Genomic DNA, 25,844 nt, shown 5'->3' with positions numbered 1-25,844 from the left:
TATTTATTTATCATTATTATCATTATATGTGAATTTTTTTAAATATTAATAAATGAAGTTGCAATTTATAATAGATAAATATATGTATTATTTTATTAACCCTTTCACTATACCCACGAGTACCCCAAGATACATACAATTACAAGTGTGATAACGGAACTACTAATAATAATAAAAAGCTGGAATTTGAAAAATATTGTAGCAAAATTTATATGTTATAATAGAATTTCAATGAATACTGTTAAGTTGCAATATTATATAACTTAAAATTTTAAATCTAAAAAAAAGCGTGGTCAAGTGGGTATCACTATGCTGTACATTAAGTTTAAGTTTTTTTATAAGTATTGTAAGCCATACTTATGGAAAATCTATTTAAAATCTATTTTTTTTTTCAAGTATCTTCGACTTAAACTAGTTATATTTTATAAATAATAAATAATAATAAAAAAAAAAAATACTAATACTAAAAAAAAAAAAATACAATTACTTAAAATCGTTTGAGGATAAATCGTTAATTTTAAAATGGTTCAATAATTAAATCGATATTATTTAAATATCTTTACCACTATTTTTACTTATCTTCACTGTTAAAATTATCATCAATGCTGATATACTTTTTTTACATGCATAAACACATTTATAATAATATCTATTGATATATATTATTATAAACATTTTTATTTATATATTATATGGTGTTTGTTGTCGAGTAACGAGTATTTTATACAATATTTGAATAGTTTATACAAAATAGTATTCTATTCCTGATTTTTCATTCTAATTATGGCTAATAAATTAAAACCACAAGACATTTTTGAATTGCTGGACGGTTGCATATGAAATATATATATATATATGAAATTTTATTGTACCTACTGACTACCAATGAAACTTGGTATTCGTTATCTAATAAGTGTATTTAAAATATTCGTTTTTTTAGTTAAAAATTAATGCGGTAGCCGGTGCCCGGTAGTGAAAGGGTTAAAATGTATATTATTTATATATATAACTTATTTATTTACAATACTTACAATAGTTAGATTTCTGACTGTTTTTCTACCAACATTGGCCTCGGTGGATAAAAATTTCAAGGATTCGAAGCATGCTCAATGCTAGTTTCTCAAACCTTGTAACTTTCTTTGGATTTCACCTTCACTTGTGTTAAATGACACAGCTAATTGACGAACAGCATCTCCCCTAGCTAATTTATCTTTGTACCTTACATCTTTGGGATTCCATAAACAGTTGGCACCAACAGTGTAAGAAATTTGGCCTCCGTGCTATTGACGACGGCAGATAAGATGGAAGTGCGACTCGTTTACCTCCACTCGCGAAACAGAGTATTATATAATTATAGTCTTAATATATTATAATTATATTATTGTGCTATCAGCGGTCGACCACTGCCGGAGGTTACCGGTAAACATATTCCTAAAATATCTATTACAAATTACAATATTAATATTGAGCCATGATTAGAGATGTGAGTTTGTATTATACAAGGTATTATACACATAGTATAAAATAATTTTATACAGACAGTATAAAAAAAAAAAATTAAGGCGTTATTTTTAGTTATTACACGATATTAAATTATTAATATCGATAATATAAAATATAATCGATGATTAAGATATTAAACTATTATCATTTATTATCTTAACATGTTTTCCCGTTACGATGTCGTATGTGTACTCATTCTAAAAATATCCATAGCGGCGTAGTTTTATCCTTATCGAATTTACGTACATTATTATATTTATATCTTATAGGTTCTATACGGTATTATACAAAAAAAAAATAAAATACAGTATTTTAACATCTCTGCCCATGATACTATGACAGTATGATTGTATCTATTGTAATTTGTATTACTGACTGATTTCTGTGTTTGCCGTAGTGTCGTGCACCTAACCTCGTCCTCGTGTATGAAATAATTTGTTTGCTTAGTGTAGAATTAAATACAGCTATGATTTAATACTTAATATTGCATAATACAATAATACATTATGGAAAGGAAACCAAAGGGCAGAGCTGAAAAACTTCGTTTAAAAAAACTGGTAAATTTGCAGGCTATTGCCAATGAGTCAAAACAAAATTTATTTTGAACTTATTCGTTGGTAAGTATAAAGAATTGAGTATACTGTATACTATACTTATATTACATCATATATTTTAATATTAAATTGCAGATTAAAATAAAATCTGAATTCATTTTTCTCTTAATATTATTAGTGTATATCTAATTACTTTTTACTATGGTATTCCCAATATTTAGATGATTGTGTAACGCAACCAAAATACCAAAGTTGCTTAACTGTAGCTGTAAGAGAAAATTCTTTGGTGAGTTAACTTTTTTAATTTATATATTACTTATTATATGTTTTCTTATTATATTGTGTATACATTATTTAACTTAATTGTTATTTTATTAGTAGGTACCTACATGTAAAATAATTTGTCATACTTAATTTATGATTTAAAAAATAATTAATAGTCAACAACTCGTTAGAAACATAAGTTTGAGGAACATGTAATTATTATATGTTAACATTTATTTGTTTATTAAATAGTTACTTATTGAAATTGTTTACTAGGTATGTAATTATCATACTACAGATATATTTTATGTATGAGCTATAATAGCATTTGTTAGTTTGTTTGACAGTATTTTTTTTTAATTTATATAAACAATGTTTATATTCATATTATTAAACAGTAATTTAAAATAAAATCTATATATACCAATTTAATTATATTTAATAATTAAAAAAAAAACTTATTATAAATTATTTTTGGATACATTAGTAAAAAAAAAAATTAATTTTACAGTATATATATATGATAAATTACATTTTAAAGAGAATCAAAATTAAATAACAGTATATTCATAAATATAAATATATTTTATTTAGTTAATAATTTGGGAACTAAAAAAAAACATGAGGTAAAAATTTTTTTGTACACTAGGTGTGATAATGCTTTACGTTAGGGACAATTTTTTTTGCAGAACAGTTGGCCGATTGGGTCCCAGTCCGCCCCTGTATTTCTAATAAATACTTATTTTATTTATTTAAATTATAACTCTATATAAAAAACTTTGTTTAGTGTTGGGTGTAATTAAATAGATAGTCCACATGAGAAATTGTAGTATGTGATTGTGATATCATGATAAGCTAGGGGCATTACATTTAGTAGGTATGACATTAACATTTAATAAGAAATAAATAGTAAAATCATATTTTATAAATTTGTAAATTATAAAATAAAATTGTCTATAAATATAAAAATTAACAACAAATTAATTCATATAATACCTATTAGATTTAAGATGATTTGTATATGTATCACAATAATATTTTGTAAGCACCTAGTTCTATACCTAATTAGTCAGTAGTCATAATACATGTACATGTCCAATCTATCTGCATGCAGTTTTTTTTTTTATTAAAAGAATAACAAATAATTTTAATCACTTTGATAATACTGTTGGGAACATCTTACCTAGTAGTAAATTTTCTTTATTTTTTCAATATTTATTTAATACATTTCTTGTACAAAATACTTAAATTTTAATTTAACTAATCGGAACTGATGCAAAAACCAATATTATGAACCAGAACTCTATTCTAACGCGTTCCGGTCAATTTAGCATTCTTAGAAACAATTACTGTCCACCATAAAAGCAGAAATATAACCATCAGCCTTTGACTAAAATAACAATTATTTCAAGATGTCTTTCTATTAAGCTCAAGAGAACCAATTAAATAATTAAAAATATTTAAATTTGCAAATGTATTTTAGTTTATTAATTAATATTAAATTTCATTAAATTATCAAATTATTTACATTATTAAATGAATTATTTACAGCTTTAATTAATTTTCTAAAAAATACAACATTTTCAGAATCTGAAACAGAATAAAATAATAAAATATATAATTATATACAAACATTCATAATCTTATACAAAATTCTATAAAATTTTTAAAGTAAGTAAAATAAGCAAACATGTTAAGTATTATTATTCAATATTTGTCTGGCCAGCACACATTTTTATTTTTTGTAAGCATATGCAGTGACAAGAGTAAGTAGAGATTTGTTTAGCAGAGAATGCACAGAAAAAAGATTATGGTGCATTTTATAGTTACATCATATTAGAAGATATGATTCACATATTTAGGAAAGATTTATCAAAAATATAATACAAAAGTAATTTATTATTGTTTGAAATCTTGATATTTAAATTTTTTTGATTATTGGCGAGTAACTAATTTTTTTAATATAATTTTAAAATAAAGATTCCTTTTAATGGTTTATTTGTTTACTTGGTTATGTAGTTTTTCCCATGAAAATGATTCATAATTGGAAAAGGTAATTTTGTTTATCTTAATTATGCTTTATAATAAAAAAATATCATTAACCAATTTAGCACATTATCGGTATAGCTACATTAAATTAGCATCGCGATTACATAACAATGTTAAAAGTAAAGTTTATAATCATGCATAAAAATGGAAGTATTACTTTGATAGGTACTTGACTGAATTATAGAGCTGTATAATAGATATTTAATAAATGTGTTTATTATAACAATGTCATAATGATTGACCAAGGCAATAAGATTAATAAATAAGTTTGTATAAAACATTTATATATTCAAATTTAAAGACTTAAGTAATTATATGGCTCCAGATTTACCTTAGATTTATCCCATCAATCTTTTTTCGCCACTAGGTGATGTATAAGTTAGACGAGCTTGATAGTATTCAAACGCTAAGTCTGGCCACTTTTCATACACCTCTTTGGCACTAATGAAATCCACCTTGCCATCTTTAGCGTTTTTCCATTTCATAATCATCGTTAATTTTTCGTCTATTATTGTTATTCCAACAATTTTATCGGGTTCAAGTCCCCGAGTCAAACTGTATCTCGTTCTTTTTAGATTTATCTCATAGGATTGACCATCACAAATGAGAGTTGTTGAGCGCCAATTAACAATTTCATTGATGTCAACTGTCAAGTTACTGTAAAAAAAAAATTTTATTAATACTTATTGAAAATAAGACTTCAATTAGTCGGTAATTGTATTATTTAATTAATTTATTAAATAATACTCAAATTCAATATTAACTAAAAATTTTAATTGTTAAAATTGGACATTTAATTTCATCTATTAAGCAAAGAAGATGAAGTGAATGTATAGCAATAAAAATAAGATTAATGGGAGGTAGTTCAAATAAATTCAATTATTTGATTTTCAGAAATTTGTCTTATATAAGTAATTTTTATAATTATAATAATAATAAAAATTGTATAATCATGAAAAAAAATAATTGTTCTATTAGTGGTGAATTTCTATGTTGCAATCTTAGTTTTAATCAATTTATAATTTCTAAAAAAAAATTATTCTTTAAAAATTAATTTTAAGTTTATTGCATATTAATTCTGCCTTATTAGAAATCAATAATTAAAGGTAATGCTGAGTATGAATGTTTTAAATGTGGTAAATTATAAATTAATTCAATAGAGTTAAATTTAATTTAAAAATAGTTATTGAAAAAAATTCTAATTCAAGTATTGTAAATTAAAATTATAATTTTAAATGTAGAAATTATTGATCTGATTGATGACATTTTATTTTATAGTAAAAAGTTAAAACTAGCGGGATAAAAGTTATGTTTACTCTAAAAAATATTAGAATAATAAAAATATTTATTGAAAATCCAGTAAAAATAGATAATCAGTGAATTTAACTAGCAATAATAGCAAATACTATTCCTATAGTTAAAACATAGTGAAAATGAACTACCCACTAGATAGTAAGTAACATGAAGAATTATATCAATAGATGAGTTAGCGAGAATCACACCTGTTAAACTTTCAATTGTAAACAAAAAAAATTTAACCTAAGAACAAATTGTTGATGGTGAAAAATTAATTTTAGATTCATACATATTAGCTAATCATCTAAAAATTTTAATTTCTGTTGGAAGTCCAACTATTATTGTTGGTGTATGTTCTTGTATCAACGTTTATCCCAATTGTAATTGTATGATGCGCTCAAACAATAAATTCTAATAATACAACAATTAATATAACATAAACTTATGGGTATCCAAAATATTGAAATTAATATGTATTAAGGATAGGGTCACCTCCCCTGCCAGGTCTAAAAATGATATATTTAAATTTCGATCAGTTAATAATATAGTAATAGCACCAGCTAATGATTCGGTTAGGTACCTAACCCTGATAACGATAAAATTAATTATATAGCTGTAATTAATATTGATAATGGAAATAGTAGTATTTTATTTTATTTAATATTTTTTGGTATTATGTTTAAAATTTGTAAATAAAATTAAATACTCCTAAAATTGATGAAATTCCTGCTAAATGTAAATAAAAGATGGTTAAGTCAACTGAATAATTATTAAGTTCAATATTAATTGACAACGGTGGGTAAATCGTTCATCCAGTTTCTGTTTCATTAATAATTATTATAAATCTACATATCATTATCATTAATGATGGAGATAATTATCAAAATCTAATGTTATTTAATTGTACAAAATATATATCAGGACATCCTATTATCATAGGAATTAGTTTCCAAAACCACCAACAACAATAGGTATAGTTATTAAAAAATTATAATAAAAGCATGAATTGTAACAATTACATTATATAGTTGATTATTCTTAATGGTTTAATTAATTTGACCTAATTCTAATTGACTTAAGTTAATAAGAGTAGATTCAAATGATTCAATTATACTTGATCAAATACCAAATAAGAAATATATTGTACTAATATATTTATAATTAGTTAAAAAGATTCATTTTATTGATAAAAATGGCTGATAATTGGTTATGAATTGTAAATCTATCTATATATATTTAAAAATATTTTCATCATTAACTCTATATTCAAATTATATCATATTAAATTGCAAATTTATAGATATTAATTATTTAATTTAACTTAAAACCTTAATAAATAAGTAAGTAATTAAAAAAATAATCAAAAAAAAATTATAGTTATTATTTTTAAAATTAAATAATGTAAAATAAGTTATTTAAAAAAAATATATATAAATTTAAGTAGTTAATATAATATATATTATTATAATTATCTTTATACCGTTATAAATTAAAATTTTAATTAGGAACCTAATCTATAGGGAAACGAAAATTTGCTAGTTGACATTTTGACGCAACACTGGTCCGGACCGGTATTGACGACCGACGCCGTGCGGCGCGTCAAACGCGGGAACGGAAACCAAAAATGTATTGTCATACGCAAAATACAGATTTTTATTAGTTATTATTAATTTATTAGTGTAATTACTTAATAGTTATTATTAATAAGGAATCGGATTTTAAAGCATAATAAAAAACAAAAAAAGCATAAAATTAATTGATTAAAGAAGCTTATTTATTTGAAAAAAAAATTTGGCCAAAAATTAAGATAAACTAGCTATAATAACTTATTATTATTAAAATTCACCATCACATTAATATTAAATTTTATTACCCATCGTCAATGAAGTGGAATATCACGCAATCGGGAACGTTTTTATGTGGAATTTTAGATTTGTCTGGATTACATTTCCAAAAAGCCATAGTTGATGTTCGACTAAACTGTTAACGACAATCAAGGGTAATAATATTGTAGATTTTATTAAAAACAAAATAAAAATATATTAATGTAATAAGTATTACCGTTAAGTAAGCGATGACGAAGTGCAGAGTCGGATGAGACGGACAAGGACACGAGGTTCTGTTGTTGGAGATCCGTTAGGTACTGTAGCTGCGCGTGAAGTTGTCAGTAGTGGCGATTGCGGTACACTGGGACTTCAAGCGTTATTGAGAAGGAGTGTAGGAACAGCAAAACAAATAAGATAAAGAAAATCGGCGGTTAGCTTAGGCAGGATAAAGGTCTGAATATGCCTACATGACACGGGACACAATATTTTAGGTAAACGAGCCACTAGAGCGTCCTGCACAATCATTCTATTGTACCCACTGGCGGGCGTGACAATAGTAGGTATCTCTCCACATTGTAAAATATAATCATAATGGTATAGTAAGTTATAATGTATATCGTATAATGTTGTATAGTAGTGTGTCCAAAGAAGCTGAATTAAAATGATCTGTAGATATTAACCTTGTTCCGTAGATACGAATTTGTCCGATGAAGTTATGTAAAATAAAAAAAATATTTAAATCACTAGTACCTAATTTAAGAATGGATGTAGACAAGTAATAGCCCAACTTCTTTTATACGAGTTTCACGTATACGTTCGACCGTTGTTTTTAGAAGTTTTTTTTTTTTTATGTAATCCTATCTAAATCCTGTGTTTTTTTTGTGTTAATGGCACAGTCCAGTGATATTAGACGAAAAAAGGGGTCGGAAAAATTCCCACCTACCTGTATTTTGGTACACACCATTATGACATCGTTGTAAACAACGTGTGAAAAGTCGCCATCTCTATCATGTACGCGTCAAAGGTCACGAAATTGGCCTTTTTTTAATATCTCGCACTTTATGAGTCGTACTATAAAAAGTCTGAGTTATAAATTATAGAGGAAGTAATTATCTACAAAAAAGGTCTTATGACGGACATGTTCACGTACAAGTTATAGTTTTTGCGTTATAAGGCCATCAAAATGTACACTTTAAATGAAATATGAATTTTTTGCTTAAAACAAGTAGCCCTTGCATTAATATCTCGCTTTATACTGGTTGTACAAAAAAAATTTTCGTACAAAAATTGTAGAAGACAAAATTATCTACAAGATGGTTATACATATATATATCCAATCGCACTTTTGGTATACGAATTTTAACATTTACCGTACAAAATGACGATAATATTATATATTATATGTAATATTTATATAATATAATAACGATAATAAGAATGCATTCGTTTCCATACCACCATTGAGGGAGAAGCGGGGCGTGTTTTTTTTTCATGGTTCCTCAGTAGGCCTAATCCATGTAGTTAATTTTAATTATTATTAATCATCTACTTCGCACTCGTCTTCTTTCATTTATTCATTGTTTTCATTAGGAATTGCTCGATTACCATATCACTCTAGGTTACATAACTAAATTTACTACTGTGACTAGTTGTAAAAAATCTGTTGGTAAATTTTTTAAACGCCTGTTCATCCATATTATTTTTTAATTTGAGCATATACTCAAGATATAAATGAGCAGGTTTTGCATACAAAAAATGTCCAGAAGCGTGGAAATAGTAAACTACTGAAGTACTATACTGTAAACGTGCAGCAGACATAATGAACAGTTCAATGGTATTTATTATTTTGGAAAAAATACAAAATCGAAGACCAACGGTAAAGTTATGGGTACTTACAATATTTTTATATGGTATCTATAGTTAAAGATTTTATTAGATCTGAAAGACTAGGAAATTGGGTTGGACACTTTAATGTTATAGAAAAAAATGCTTCCTTTTTTCCACGCTTTTGGACATTTTTGTATGCAAAATCTGCTCATGTATATCTGTAGGATATGCTCCAAGCTGAAAACCTATTATCACTGGATTAACTGGTATGATTACAATTTTGATATACTTTCTAGTTTTTTTTATAGTAAATAAAACTTAAAATTTGTTTTTCGCGGTAATGCAATGCGTGTCTCGAACTCAATTATTTTACTAAATTATAATTTATAATATGTACGCAACAACAAAATATATTAAATTTTAAACCACACCATTTACTTTAGTACATGAATATACTTGGGAAAAACGTTTTTCATTGTGTTAACTACAATCATACACCAATAAACTTAAAATTAAAAAAAAAAAATTGTTGTGATGTCCTTTAGTCATTGTAGGTACCTAAGACTGCAAATGTATTATTATTTTCATTAAATAATATTCTTCTTATTGACATTGTTATGTTTGATGATACTTTTTTATTTTAGTTTAAAGTGATAAAATTTAGCAAATTTCAGCACCTAAATATTAAGAGATGTTAATGTATTTAACATTATTTTTCTTAAATTCTTGACTCCTAAGTAATAATTTCATAGGATTCAAAAGTATACTTAATAAATATTTGCATGTATACATTTTCAAAATATTTTGACCTTTTTTAAGTTACTTATAGACAATTGAAATTTTCGACTTTTCTAAGTTTTTTTTTTTTTAAATGCCGATAAAAAAATTTGGCTATAAAAAATCTTTAAAATTTAATAACATTTTTGTGATTTATACCTAAGGTTTTTTAACTTAACACAAGGTTCTCCATAACTTTTTCTTCAAATAGCTGTAAAAAAATACTTCAGCGTCAATATAGAAAAATTTTATGAGCGTATGAAATTTAATCTTTTACGATATTCGCATAAAATAACGATATCCTAAAACGATTTAAAATATTTGTTGTTATTCAAAAAGTATTAGTCGTAGAAACTTGAAACTTTCATCAGTAGCTGATAAAAATAAAATATAATTTAAATATAGGTAATAATATAATATATCCTAGACTGACAAATCATCTTCGTTCGGAATCTTTTTAGTATACCTCTACTATACAGCAGACTCAGCAGAGCGATACCCAATTGCCCATCCTTTAAAATTGTTATACTATAAATGTGAATAAAAACGTTTTTCTATATTCCACATAACTACACAAGTTATTTTTATAACTATATACAAATATTAATGATACTTGGGTATTATTATTTTTAATTATTTGAAGTTTAAATGTTGACAAAAATCGTCAAAAATACAAAAATTATATCTTAGGTTATATTATGTGGTAGAATTATCGTTCTTGTATAAATGATTTTTTAAGATTGATAATTTAACCGTCTGCTTTATAGTAAGTTAAGATTTAAAAATATGCATATCTAACGCTGAATATAACTAGCAAAGCCAATACAATAATAATGCAATTTCAATTTAAATTACTTAGGTAAATGTAAATTAAAAATTTTGAATTATCAAGTATTAGAACTTAAAAATATTTTTCTCTTGTTAAAGTTACAATTATTTTAATCATTTAATATGTACTAATTAATTAACTAATTTGATTTAACATATAAATAGACATATTTAGTAAAAAGATTTTATGTTATTATTAATTGTATACATTAGAGGAAAAAAATTGATATTTTTGCAACAAATATTTAGGTACAAATTCCAAATTTAGTGTTACTAGTAGGTACAAATTATAGTACAATTAACGAAAAAAAAAATTTTGTTTTTACCTAAAACATGTTATTTCCAGGACTAAAGGTCCAGTTTTTCCCAGGACTAAATTTTTAATTATTTATACCATTTATTATTTATTTAGAATATAATAATATAAAATATTATAAAAACCACATATATTTTAATTTATATATTTTTTTCTGTGACTAAACTGAATTTGTTCAATTTATTTTATGAATGATGTTGATTAAAAGCCACTTTCTGGGTAAAAAAAACTTGAAAATTTAACACAAAGCTTATCATTTGTTGTTAATTTATTAAGTAAATTATCAAAAATCCATTGTCACAAACATTTTTTATAATTGCGAAAATAACAATCTATTTTGTAGTTAAAAATGCATAAAAATTTTCCTGTTTGTATATAATTTTTTTAAATTAAATACATGATTATTTTTTTTTTTAACATTTTAAGTTCAAATTTTGACGAATCTACTTATTTAAACAAAAAATAATTGTATTTTTATTATTTTGTTATAATTTAAAAACATTATTCGTTGTAATTTAAACTTGTATGTATTTTATATTATTATGAATCTTACTATACGTCTATACATATAGCATTTTTTACTTATTTAAAAATATTATCTTATATGATAATATTAATAATAATAACAAAATATAGTATAATATATGTTTTGTTGTTTTACCGCGGTAATCACCGATAGATGTTATTAACTTTTAAGTCATGTAATTTTATATCATGTGGTATTAATATTTATTAAATATTAATAATAATATAAATGCAATATTTTCGGAAAAAAATGTATTATCCTACTATGATTCTAAAAGTAAAATCAATTAATTAAATAGCTATGGCATATAAACATATCACTATTATCACTTACTGGTATAAGCTGTTCACGAGTTCACGTTCATATAATGAATGATATGTGAACGTCATTCGTTTTTTTTCACATAGAACGTGAACGACGTTTATATTTTTAATGAATTTGATCGATTTTTAAGACGTTGAATTTATTTATCATTTAATAAATATATTATAATAATAATGTTTTCCCATTATAATTCCTATGATATTTATTTGATTGTAACTCAAATAACATGTCAGATATTAAAAATATAATTCAGATACTTTTAAATTGTATAATTATTATGCTCTAAAGTCTAAATTGTATTTTTATTTTTGGTTGAGTCGTATATGTTTATGGGTTTTTATATTTACTGCAGGTTAACAATTCATAAAATTAAATAAATGATCCAATGAACGCGTTCATTTTTTGAAAGAACACGAACTTGAACGCATTCGTTTGAAAAAAAAAACGAACGTAAACGAATTAATTTTTTAAGTGAACGTTCAGAACACTGCTACAATGATATATTGAATTCAAATTTAGCATGAGTACATATAAAAGTGACCTACTGGATATCTAATGTATTGCTGAGCGGTACCGACATCTCACTTGGTGCACTTATTTACCTTTTTAATCATTATTAAATGAATAATTGTACAGTTAAATTATAATAGAAATAAATTGTTCAGTTGGTAATTATTATAAATGACAATTGTTAATCTAAAAATCTGTTTTTAATGCATTTAATTAAAATATCGTTTTCCGCAAAACACTTCATAAACAATATTTGATTTAATATTTTTTTCAACAACTATCTTTATTGTTTTTCTTTTCTCGGTAGTGTGAGTATTATTCACTAACATGTACAAAGTACAAAAGTTAAATTTCTATAGGCTATAATAAAAATTATAGTCTTGAAATGTAGGTAGGTGAATGCTAAACAAATTTCAAAGTTATACCCTGTGCGCCGATAGAGCGAAAGTCAGCGACGATCAAAGCTCGTCGTAGTCGGCGCTTCTCCCACCGTCGGATGATTGGCTCACATCGTTGGCCGTCGCGTCGTCGTGACTCGTGTAAACAGTAGCCACTGCCTTACGATAGCGCGCGGTGGATTATGACAAGTCCACTTGGTGGGAGAAATTAGAGTAATTAGACCTCAAAACCACGGATCAAGTTCGGCGCAAAGGGTATGGTGATTTGTGAAACTATTATTCTCCGAGTGGTAGATAAGAGGCCAAAATTATTTACTACACGGGTAAGTGGTACATTTTTTGGTCTCCACTGAATAAGTACAGTATACACTTTAAATCTATTCTATATTTCTGTACAGCATATGGAGATTCCAAGTTGTTATTCAATTCAGTCAATGTTTTGTAAAAATAATTAAAAAATGATACAATATAATAATAATATACGAATACGTCGAAATCGGCTTATTTTGAACTCCTTCAGAGTATTCACTATAGTTATTGAATTGTATACTTTTATATTTTATAAATGAAAAAAATAACTGTGGATACAATAGAATACGACTCTGTAGGACATCGAATAACACTATATAATACAGGGATTAATATTCCAGCACTGCTATTGAACTCTCTCCTACAATAATATATTGCAGTTTTACAATAAAACACGTACACGGACTATATTATCATCTCAATGCTGAACCCAAAAACCATTTATCATGTCAGGCGATGGGTAGGTCGCCGCCCGCCGGCGACAATGGTGTTGAATTAACCCATTCATACTAAAGAGTTACAGTATTATAGCTTGTACAGGACAAACATTTTAAACGTCCATAATATTGTCATAATGCTCGAAAACACGTAGTTTGAATTTAGTACGACCAACCTTAACTAAAACGATAATAATACAAACATAAAATAATAATATTAGATTAAATATATTATAAATTAATAATTATTGTAAACATCCGAAATCGACGATAGCAACAACAATAATAATAAAATAATTTAAATGTTCATAAAAAAACAAATTTAATACTTATTAAAATTTAAATCACTACATAATATACTGTTATTCAAATCTGTTATCTACCAACAGTAAAAACAAAAATACTTGAAATATATTAAAATTATACGGCCGTAAGAATTTTAGAAATTGTAAAAAGAATTATAATAAATAATAATATATTTAACTTTTAAATTTTGAAAGGTATTACACACAATTTTAATCTCTATATATAATATAGACATATATCATTATAATGATGATAATTATTTATACAGATTACGCATTAAACAATGTTATATTCAGGTTTAAGATATTTACTAATTCATTTAAAATTATAATTATTTTTCAATCCAGTTTACGGGCACAATTATTTGTAAGCCACTGTGAATCATACTGATTCTTTTTATTATTATAAAGATAACCCTGTGGCATCACTCATACTCATTATTAAGGTCCTTTGTGTGTTTTTAATCAAAATACCGTAACGTTATTAATGACCTTTGGCTAACGATAATATAATTACGAATAGATAGTTTTTAAGAATTTGGAAGTTATCTAAAGGATTTATACACACATTAAGACATTAATGATGAAAAAACTAGTCTTATAATTTGTCACACAAGAATGTAAAATGATTAAAATTTTCTTTGTATAAATAAATAAAAAAATATTATAATAATAATATAAAACAATTATGTGAAAAAGATATTGTGTAGGAGTAAATATTGATATTATTAACTTCGGTATATCAATTTGCATCAATTCAAAACAGATTCTATAGTGTAATAAACTTACAAATATGAGAGTTTTTTTTAAAAATGTGTATTTTAAAAATGTTTTCATCATTACTTTGTTTTTGCTAATGATAACTAACATTTAGGTCCCATAGAGCCACAGCATATAGTTATTTTTCGAAATTATTATAATTATTATTAAAATATTTTAGCCAATTTATTTAATCCAACATTTTTATTTAATTAAGAATTATCTAAGTAAATAATAATTTAGTAGATTGATAAAAATAGCTATTTTAAACTGTCAGTTTTGAAGAATTCAAATTAAAACATAATAATTTAAATTTAAATATAGTTTATTAAAATGTAATCATTAAAAAAAAAAATGTGTACTTTTGTATTTTTAGAATATTGAGATCTGTTTATTTTATTTCCACCTTCAGAATTGTATAGACAATTAGTACTCCACAAATCCTGTTTCTCATTTTTCGGTTCAACATCACATTTGAAGTATAATATAACATATAACATCATCTTGATTTTTGGTATTATTTAAATATTTGTTTAATACAATCAACTATAATATAACTACAATATAAAATTAATTTTCATATAATATTCAAATATTATATTGCTTGAAAATATCCTGCTGGCTGCTTTATAGATGTAGGTAAGGTACCTAATACGTAACATGGATAATATATTTGGTAAACGTGGTCTGGCCTGTCACCTGTATTATATAATTTAGCCAGAAAACGCAGTTTCGTAAAATATTTAATTTCAAACGCTCGTACATTTTTTTCCGTATTTAAATTTAAAAAGGATGGAAAAGAGAGTATCGCTCTGCTGTGTATAGTAGTGATGGAGGACAAGACGGTGAGGTTTTTAAGAAAATTAAAAAGTTAAAGGTTATTTAAACATTTCGAAATTTTCACTAATTCTAAACGGTTATAATGAACGTTATATTAAAAATAATGGAAAAATCTCATCGTCTTGCCCTCTGAAATATTGTCATATTTTAATTTTATAATAAGTATTACTCTAGAATCAAAATTGAGCGAGTTATACTAAGACTGCGTAAACGAATTTTACATATATCGTACGTGTGTAAGACTGAGACAACACATGCGGATGCGACGTCATCTTAACAAACAATTTAGACTTAGTTGCGCCTATGTAAACAAATAATATGTAAGTATATTATATGACTCGATGGGATATAAATGATATAATATAATATAAAAAATAATATAGTACGATTAGCGCATTATTCAAAAAATGATATTTAAATAATAATAATAATAATATTGGCAATATGAAACCATAGACGACACTACGACAGTACGACACCGACTCGACTTAAAACGGACGACGGATGACGAAAAACGGTGAGATTTTTCGGACTAGCTTAATTAAATGTTTATTATACCTTATACAATAGTAATATTCACAAATACGCATCGGACGGCGGTCGTGTTATTTCGCGCACCCGACGGACGACATGCAGGTAGCTGGAAACACTCGGGCCGCGGGACGAATTTCCTACACGAGACCTAGCAGGTAAACAAGATACATATGTTAGTTCCTACACGATAAAATAAGGTACATATGTAAGTTCCTACACAGTAAAAAACAGGTACATGTGTAAGTGGTTCATACCCACTTTGCCGAATCCCAATTCGCCGACAACTCAGTTTGCCGACAAATATACCAGTTTTAAAATATTTTTAAAATATTCCCTTTTTGCCGACAGTTTAGTTTGCCGACGTCTTGGTTCACCGACAAATTATTAATAAAGTTTCAATTTTTACGATTTGCCGACAGTGGATGGTACATTAAAATCCGCCCCCCAATTATTTATGCAAATATACATATTACACTGTTTTATAATGGGTGTTATAGTGCCAATGGGGTTATAGTATGTTATTATTTCAAAAATTAATATATATATTAACATATTATATAATATATATCTATTTTATATTCATATTTTTATACATTATAGTATATTAAATTTATATATTTATGTATATTTAGTTTTATGCTCTTTTACCGAATAAAAGCAATAATACTTATAAGAGAATGTTCAATATAATTAAAGAAGCTGCCTTGAGAAATGATTTGGCTTTTAAACTAAAAACATTTCAAATTGATTTTGAAATAGGAATTATTGTTGCCAAAAAAGATTTATTTAGATATTACACAGAAATAAAAGGATGCCTTTTTCATTTTGGGAAATCTATATGGCGTCAAGTACAAACATTTGGATTAGTGTACGATTATTATACACAATGATGAAGTAAAAATACTGTTCGAAGAATATATGCCTTAGCTCTATGTATAATAATATAGCATAACCTACTTTTATTTTTGTATAATATATCTACTGACAATGTATTAATAACCATTTATACATGACAAATTTATATATACTTTTATTTTTTAATAAGTCGACAAATTGGGATGTCGGCGAATTGAGAGTCGGCGAACTGGGGTGTCGGCGAATTGGGATTCGGCGACGTGGGAAGTCACGGTGTAAGTTCCTACACGGTAAAAAAAGTTACACGTGTAAATTCCTACACTAAGTATATTATAAGTTATCAATCTAATATTAGTTATATCATATTATAATACTGTCATACATTTTAACCCTTTATTCTATATAATATATTATTCTTTATAATATTTAATAATTTACTTTATAAATATTATCAATTTAATAATTTTAAAAATAATAATTGTAATAATATAATAATAATTCGTCATTTATTGTAAAAAAAAAAATAAATAAATAATGCATTCTATATAATATTTATTATTACTTATATTTTTTTTTACAATTATGAATTATTACAATTATTATTATTTTTAAAATTATTAAATTAAATTAGATAGATAGCTTATAAATTATATAATATAAAGAATAAAGAATTAAAATGTATGAAGGTATTATAATATGATACCTATAACTGTTATTAGATTGATAACTTATAATATTCCTAGTGTAGGAACTTACACGTGTGGGCGCATATCGATTCCGCCGATTTTATATTGATTCCGCCGGCTATTGATTCCGCCGGCTACCGTTTATAATATCTACTTATTGATTCCGCCAGCTACTGTTTATCCCCACCACTTGTAATTTATAAATGTATTTATTTAAATTATACATTTATAAAATTATTATTACCTATCATTTTATACAATAATTTAGACTACCTATATACATTTTAATATTTTATTATATATTCACATATACGTATTAATTATAGAATACATATTTTAATTATACATTTATAAAATTATTATTACCTATCATTTTATACAATAATTTAGACTACCTATACACATTTTAATATTTTATAATATATTCACATAAAAATTGTAAAATTGTAATATTATTTTTTTTTTAGATTATGTATTTGTAAACGTAAAGTAGAATTGAGTTATTTCTGTCTTTAATATCAATTCAACTTAAAAAAAAATTTTGCACATATTTTATTTTATTATTTTGAAATCAATGTTTCAAGGCGGGCGGCATGTTGCGTACCTAGTAGTGTGTGACTTCCTATAAATATATTTTATTATCAATTGTATTGCCGCGACGATCTACGAAGTCGTGATCGACGCGTTATCGATTTACGTAGCCGTCGTCAGTCGCTTGAACAACACGGAAAGCACACTACGAAGTGCGCGACGCGTCCTCCGTGCCGTTTATAAAAATTATTCTTTATTCTCAAAATCTCAATTATTATTCAAAATAGTTAATCTTGGAATACAGTCCACATATATACGAATAATTACGTTTTTCTTATTTATTTATTATCCTTGCTTACCACGTCCCAAAAATTCTTATTATATACTATATAGTATATATTTTAAAATAAATATACAAGGGGAGGGATAAACAGTAGCCGGCGGAATCAATATGTAGATATTATAAACGGTAGCCGGCGGAATCGATACAAACCTTTTTCTTAAACAGGTAGTTTCGGCGGAATCGATAATTCCCCTACACGTGTACCTACCTTTTTTTACCGTGTAGGAACTTACACATGTACCTGTCTTTCGTCGTGTAGGATTTAACATACGTACATTTTTTTTTCGTGTAGGAATTAACGTATGTAATTGTCTACCTGTTACTCTCGTGTAGGAACTTACGATTCCCCGGGCCGCGCGCCGTGCCATACCGTATTCCCGTTATCGGCCGACTACTATTGTTGAATCGCGGAAAAAAATGTCAAAATTGTATTTTTTATCTAAAAATCACAATCATGGTTTTTAATATGGTTTTCAGGCAAATAATGTATGCATAAACAATTTTCGTATTCGAACAATTTCCGCGCAAACATATTAGACGCCCCCGACGCCCCGACACCTACTAATTACTGTACAGCAGAGCGAGTTTCCAGATTTTTATATTATAGACTAAGATTTTTATTCAAAAAATGTATTTCTAATCATATTATATACTATATTTTAGTATAATTAAAAAAAGTTATTTACCTCGTGTTTATCAGCTATATTGACTATGGACTTTTCCAATTTGAGAATGTCCAATCTCTAAGTCCGTGTACATTGTTCCGCGACATTTCAAAGAACGTTCTTTTGTACATCTCCATGTTATACGTTTACGTCCGTGATGTTTTATTATATATGTATATCCTCTCCAACAAATTTTGTTCCCATTTTTGTTGGACTTAATAACATCCATGTTTTACAAAAAATTATGGAAAATTAAATATATCACGAATATAAAATATATCATCATTAAATATATTAATATATTTATTAATTAAAAATTAATAAATTAAATATATCACGTATTCACGTCGAAATGTAACTGACACAAAATCTATGGATATTTCAGTATTCAGTTTATATCGATAATCCTACCACTGTTATCCAAAGTAATACATTTCAAACCCAATATTATACCCAACAATAAAAATGCCCGGCCTGTAATTGTTGTTACCTATAGTATAATAATAGTACTATATACTATATTACTTATTAGTTATTATAACTTATAACTTTGTCGTTTTTTTCCGTGTCGTTTTTAACCGATTACCACTATTGTTATTATTATATGAAAATAGATATACAAATTACATATTATAATTTATTTCACCGGTTTCGACCATTTAAAATCAAAATTTTGAAAATCGGGCCACATGGTGACACTCAGGAAGGTATTTGAAACAACTTTGTGAAAAAAGAATTGGAAAAACTTAAATAGCGTCGTCACAAAATGGGAATAAAATGGCCTGTTCTTTTATATATATATATATATATATATATATATATATATATAGAAGGATAATAATTCACGATGTCAAAACAATAATTAAACAAAACTAAATATACAATATACATTAAACCGTGGGTACGCCCGAGTGCATGTCGAACGGTGGCGACATCATTTATCACGTATTATTACTAATTATTTATTATTATTATTATTATTACTATTTATTTCATGTGTCGCCGCCTGTAATAATAATCGAATATTTCAAACACCTAAGTATAATCACGAATATAAATATCAGAAAATGCTAAAAAAACACGCAAAAATAATATTCTGCGTTTGAAACGAACATCATTGTTTCCACCTCGACCCAAACTCATTATAGTCAAAAACGACAAAAACTAATACAATTATAATTTATATTCATAAATATATAGAATGCTTGCTAACAGTCATAAACACAAAAAAAATATATAGAATACCCATTGATCATTTTCAGTCGGACATTATACAGATATTATGTCACCCGTCGTTTACTATATTCCGCATCACGAAAAGTGGCGGCCAGGGCCGTATTCAGAGCAGGGCAAGAGGGCATGGGCTAGGGGCGCAATTCAAAGAATTCTAAGAGGGGCGCAAATTTCAATACTACTTATGTAATATTTTTCACATAATATTTGAAAAATGTATATTTATTTTAATGACTTATTATAGAAGACCCTCGATCTATTTTTATTATACAAGAATTATTTATGTTAATGCGCGAGTTTCGACCGATTTTTGTCCGCCGCCCGATTCGTTCTTAGGCTGGATAGAGTATTTGTATTATATTTTATACGTATGATTTAATATTGATATGCAAAACATATTCTCATAAAATAGATAAGGTATGTACGTATTTATAGCATAACTATTAACTACTGTACGGTCTGTAGGTATCCAAAATGTACGTTTCCTGTTATTCAGATATTAGGCATTAGCAAAATGTTTATTTAAACTTCTATTAAAAAACGGTGAACTACGTAATTCTTAAAATAGTATTATTGTTTTTTGATGTCGGTCGTCGGGCCAGTCGTATTATCGACTTATCGCTATCGCCTTATTATAATATTTTTTCTTTAAATAAAACCGTCGTCCGTCAACAAATTATTATTGTCTACTATAACAAAGATATATAAAGAACAAGACACTCGAATTACAACGGTTTTATTTTCTGTTGAATTGCTGCCGAGTATCGACGTAGTTTCTTAGACGTAAAATTTACGTGAGTACAATATTATGGTAATTCATAATTCTAGCTTTTAAGCAATCGTACTCGTACGAACTAAGAGTCTCGGTGCCGGTTTTCCAAAATGTCAACAATTTTATCGAACTTGAAAATTAAATTTCATATTTTAGTTACTACCACAATTATAATGCATTTTCTATAATCTACTGCCACTTACCTATTTTTGGGAGGATGGTACGATGTATTATATAAACAAAAATGACTTCACAGGAATAACTTTCAAGCCTCGTAGAATTGTGGGATTTAGATCTCTTTTTTTATATGATAGAATAAGACTTTCTACAGGCCACATCGACCTCCAATTTTTTATTTGATTTCAAATAATCGCGGTATAAAATAATTTGTAAAAAAAGCGTAAAATTGTCGTATTTAATAAAATTTAATAAAATATTGAAAAACAGAAATCGATGCGGGCTGTAGAATATTTCTCTCTAGCAATTAAAAAAATTTTATGAAATTTGGTTAATTCTAGAAGGCGGTATTGTTATTCCCGCAGAGTGTTTTTTTGAGGACAAAATGGCATCGGCGCCAGTTGCCTTAATTTAAGCTATATTAAAGAGTATTTAATGCGTAAGTAATTAGAAAATTTTCACTTGATTTGATAATAAAAAATATTGATGAGGAAAAAACACTTTCATATATAATAATATAATATATAGAATTTATATATTTTTTTTTTTTATATTTTATATATTTCAAATGATTTTTTTAAATTAATGCAAATTTTTAATTTGGGAAGAGGGGGGCGCAAATGCAGTGATTTGCCAGGGGCGCCACCAAACCGCAATACGGCCCTGGTGGCGGCTGACCGCCGTGATCCAAACGGGTTATTTATTGTAGTGGTTATCAGACTACAATATTGTTCGTTCTTCACCGCCGCCGTTCTAGATCGCAACATTAGAATGAGAACCATGGTGCGTGAAGTTCGGGGGGTACGGCGACGGCCAGCCACTACTATTCATGATGTGAACCACGATGTATAGAAGAGAAGGTGATAACACTTCATGAAAAAAGCGGCACGATTTTTGACGACACAAATTTAGTTAACATAAATACCGCCACATTACTCGAAGGCCGGTCACATTTACTATTTTAGTGCATTGAATATAGACTTTATAATAAAATATGAAATTTAATAATAATTAATAATATTTAATATTAGTGTTTAAATTTCATAATTTATATGAAATATGATTATATCATACTAGCAAGTTGAAATAAAGAAAAATGTTATATATAGGCACCAATTCTTTAAAATAAATATATAGACTTCCAAACTCCAGTCATAACAAACCACGGTATATTATAATATACCATGTAACAAACAGTATTTAAAATAAAAATCATCTCCCAATATTGTTCCAAATTTATTAGATTTATTGTAAGAACTATAACTGTCCATTTAAACGTTTGTTATTGACTATTGAGTTATTGAACAATAATTTATATTTTTTTCAAAAGTTTAATAAGTAAATTTACTTATTAAAAATGCCAAATAAATGTTTTGTATCAGGCTGTAAAGTGGAAGTGAAGGAAAAATTATAACATTGTTTCAAGCTCTAAAGGTACAAAGATCACAATAGGCACAAAAAAATTATATGATTATTTTTAAATTTAAAGTAGATAATTACTAAATAGTTCCACAATAATATATTATTATATGGTAGTATGGTACTAATAATTTATATTATGATAAATTATTTGTGCATCCAATCATCATACAATCATTTTAAGTAATTTTTAAGATACTAATATTAATACTTTAAATATTATAATTTAAGATAAAAATTATTAATAATATTATATTATAGTATTAGTTATATAATACTTTTATAACTTTTAGCTTAATTTAAGATAAACACTTAATTGATTGGTATAAATCTAGTTTAGCACCCCCTCGAAATTTCGATATTTTTCTTTTGAAACCTATGTATTTTAATGTTTTAAAAATGATGGCGCAAAAAGTTTTTTTCGGTTGTCAACACGATTTTCGATGTTTTGCGCACGCATAGTGGTGATATAATATGATTTAGGTTAAATAATAATATAATACGTAATAATACCTGTCGTAGCACTCGTAATTATACATATCTGTCAAGCCGGCGATTTAATAAAAAATATATTCTACTGGGAATTTATTTGAAGTTTCAATTTTTATAAACAATAAAAATATAAAATAGTATAAAATAATTTGCATTCATAATATTTTTTTTATATATAGTAATTAAACATTTGTATTTAACAATTTAACGTATAATCACTGCACATTCTATACGACATAACTTACCCTGTGATCTACTTGAGTCTTGAGGTGGTGTTGCATAGCAAGTCGAGTGATATTTTCGATTTGCGGATCGGAGCGACGGCGCCGAGGAGCGCAGCGACGAGTGCTGCTAACAAGGCAAAACTGCCCATATTATACAACATAACTTACCCTGTGATCTACTTGAGGTTGTTTGAGGAATATTTTTTTTTGTTTTTTTTTTTACACTTAAAACCATATAATAAGGATATAAACGAAACCATACAGTTCATATTTTATCTTATCTTATAATTTTTATTTGTCTGAATACTGTGTGTTTATGGGTTATAATATAAACTGAAAACTTAAATTAGCTAAATTAGCCATTTACTTTGGCGCCATCATTTTTAAAACGTTGATCTACCTAGGTTTCAAAAAAAGGTGAAAAATTCGTGTGGCCACTAAACTAGATTAAACTATTGTATAATTTCAAAACTAATAATTTCCGACAATTTATTTTTACACCATCGTTATAAACTCATTGAAGTAAAAAGGTTTCCCCAAAAAAATAATTTAAAAATTCGTTATATAAAAGCGGTAAAAACGTAAAATACGTAGTGTCACGCATATGAGTAAAACACCAAAAATCGTGAACTTAACGTGGCTATAACTTTAAAGCTAATGATTTCCGAAAAAAACTTTTTGCACCATAATTTTTATAACGTTAAAACTTAAAATACATAGGTTTCCAAAAAAAAAAACCAAAATTTCGAGGGGGTACTAAACTGGATTTGTTCCGTTAATTAAATTTAAACTTTTGTAAAAATGTATAATATACTAATTTTTCTTTATTATAATATTCATATAACATATTTAAGTTTAAGTTTTATGTTTTTAATTTACTTAATTTAATTTCACTTTGCGTACAATAAAGGAAATTCAACTAGACAAAAAAAACAAAAAACAAAAAAAATTATCAGAACAGTCAGTTGTAACTACTTATTTAATATAATATGATAACTACTTACTTTTATGTATATAATTATTATTTATATTGTACATTATTGTAATATTGTAATATGATTGCATAATATTTACAACATAGATGGGCGGAGGATGGATGCGCGATTCGCTTCAAAAATCGGAATATTGCTGACATGCCTATGTATTTTGTCATGTACTTTAGTACGTTTTTAACATAATAACATTACACCGTTGAACACGTACATTTGTGTCGATCCACCCGCCTTTAAAAAATATTTTGTGATTTTTATCTTTTAATTTTACTGAAAGTCACCAACTAAGGTTTCGAGTTTATTGATATTATTTTATTTTTTTGACAATTTTTTATTTTTAAAATGATAACATTAGCTGTGCGATTTTCAATGGTCGGTTTTTTATTACCACCATCATGGAAAGTAAGAAGAGGCGTGGAACTAACTCTGAATACGCCGACTACGAACGATCTAATGGATATGTATGGTGCACACAAGTAAGTCTGTTTTATTTAAATTTAAATTTTTACAATTTTGTTTTAATTTAATATTTTATTTTTAAGTCTTATGCAAACTGTGACAGCTGCGACTCGGGAAAATCGTTATTACGATGAAACTTCATCGGAGTCCGACACAGATGATGGAGAAATAGAACAAGAAGATAATCAACCACCAGATTTTGGTACAGCAGATCCAGGTTTTGTGTTTAATTTATTTAGTAGATTTACGTGGGAAAATACGGATTGTTATACCGATCATATATCATTCAGTGGTGATATAATGAAGTATATTGACAGATGCGTATTTTCAAATTTTTCTGGGAGGGGGGTCCTCAGTTTATACATAATTAATCTATGATAAACTATAATATATGAATAATAGTTAATATACTATAAACTATGATATCTTGTAATAGTAACATCCTTATGCAGTTTTTGGTGGAAGTTGAACAAAATATATGATTGTATTATTATAAATGTATAATTTCTATACTTATTACTTAAAACCATGCTGAAGGAACATATGTTGCGTAACGAATTTTAAACTATATTTTATATAATATTTTGTTAACGGGAAAAAAATATGTCCGCGTGTGCCTAAATAAATCGGGTTCTGCAAATAAGTAAGAATTTTAGTTTTTTTTTTTTGAGAGTTTTTGGGGGAGCAGTACCCCGGACCCCCCTCCCGTAAATACGCCGCTGAACAATTATTTGATTTTTTACCTGTATAACTGTATCTTCCTACGTAAATCGTATTTATCACTTATTTTTTTATGTATACATTTTTTTAATTT

The 25,844-nt window shown here is 26.4% G+C and overlaps 1 long non-coding RNA gene across 1 annotated transcript; it reads left to right on the top strand.

Moving 5' to 3' along the window:
- The first annotated feature begins 1,769 nt into the window (after window positions 1-1,769).
- On the top strand, window positions 1,770-25,844 carry LOC132927361 (uncharacterized). Its single transcript, XR_009661709.1, has 4 exons — window positions 1,770-2,120; window positions 2,279-2,343; window positions 24,927-25,047; window positions 25,114-25,844. It is a non-coding gene; the product is annotated as an uncharacterized LOC132927361 (long non-coding RNA).

Source organism: Rhopalosiphum padi, chromosome 3 (genome assembly GCF_020882245.1).
Source record: "Rhopalosiphum padi isolate XX-2018 chromosome 3, ASM2088224v1, whole genome shotgun sequence".
NCBI classification, from domain to species: Eukaryota; Metazoa; Arthropoda; class Insecta; order Hemiptera; family Aphididae; genus Rhopalosiphum; species Rhopalosiphum padi.
This window is presented reverse-complemented; position numbering and strand designations above follow the sequence as displayed.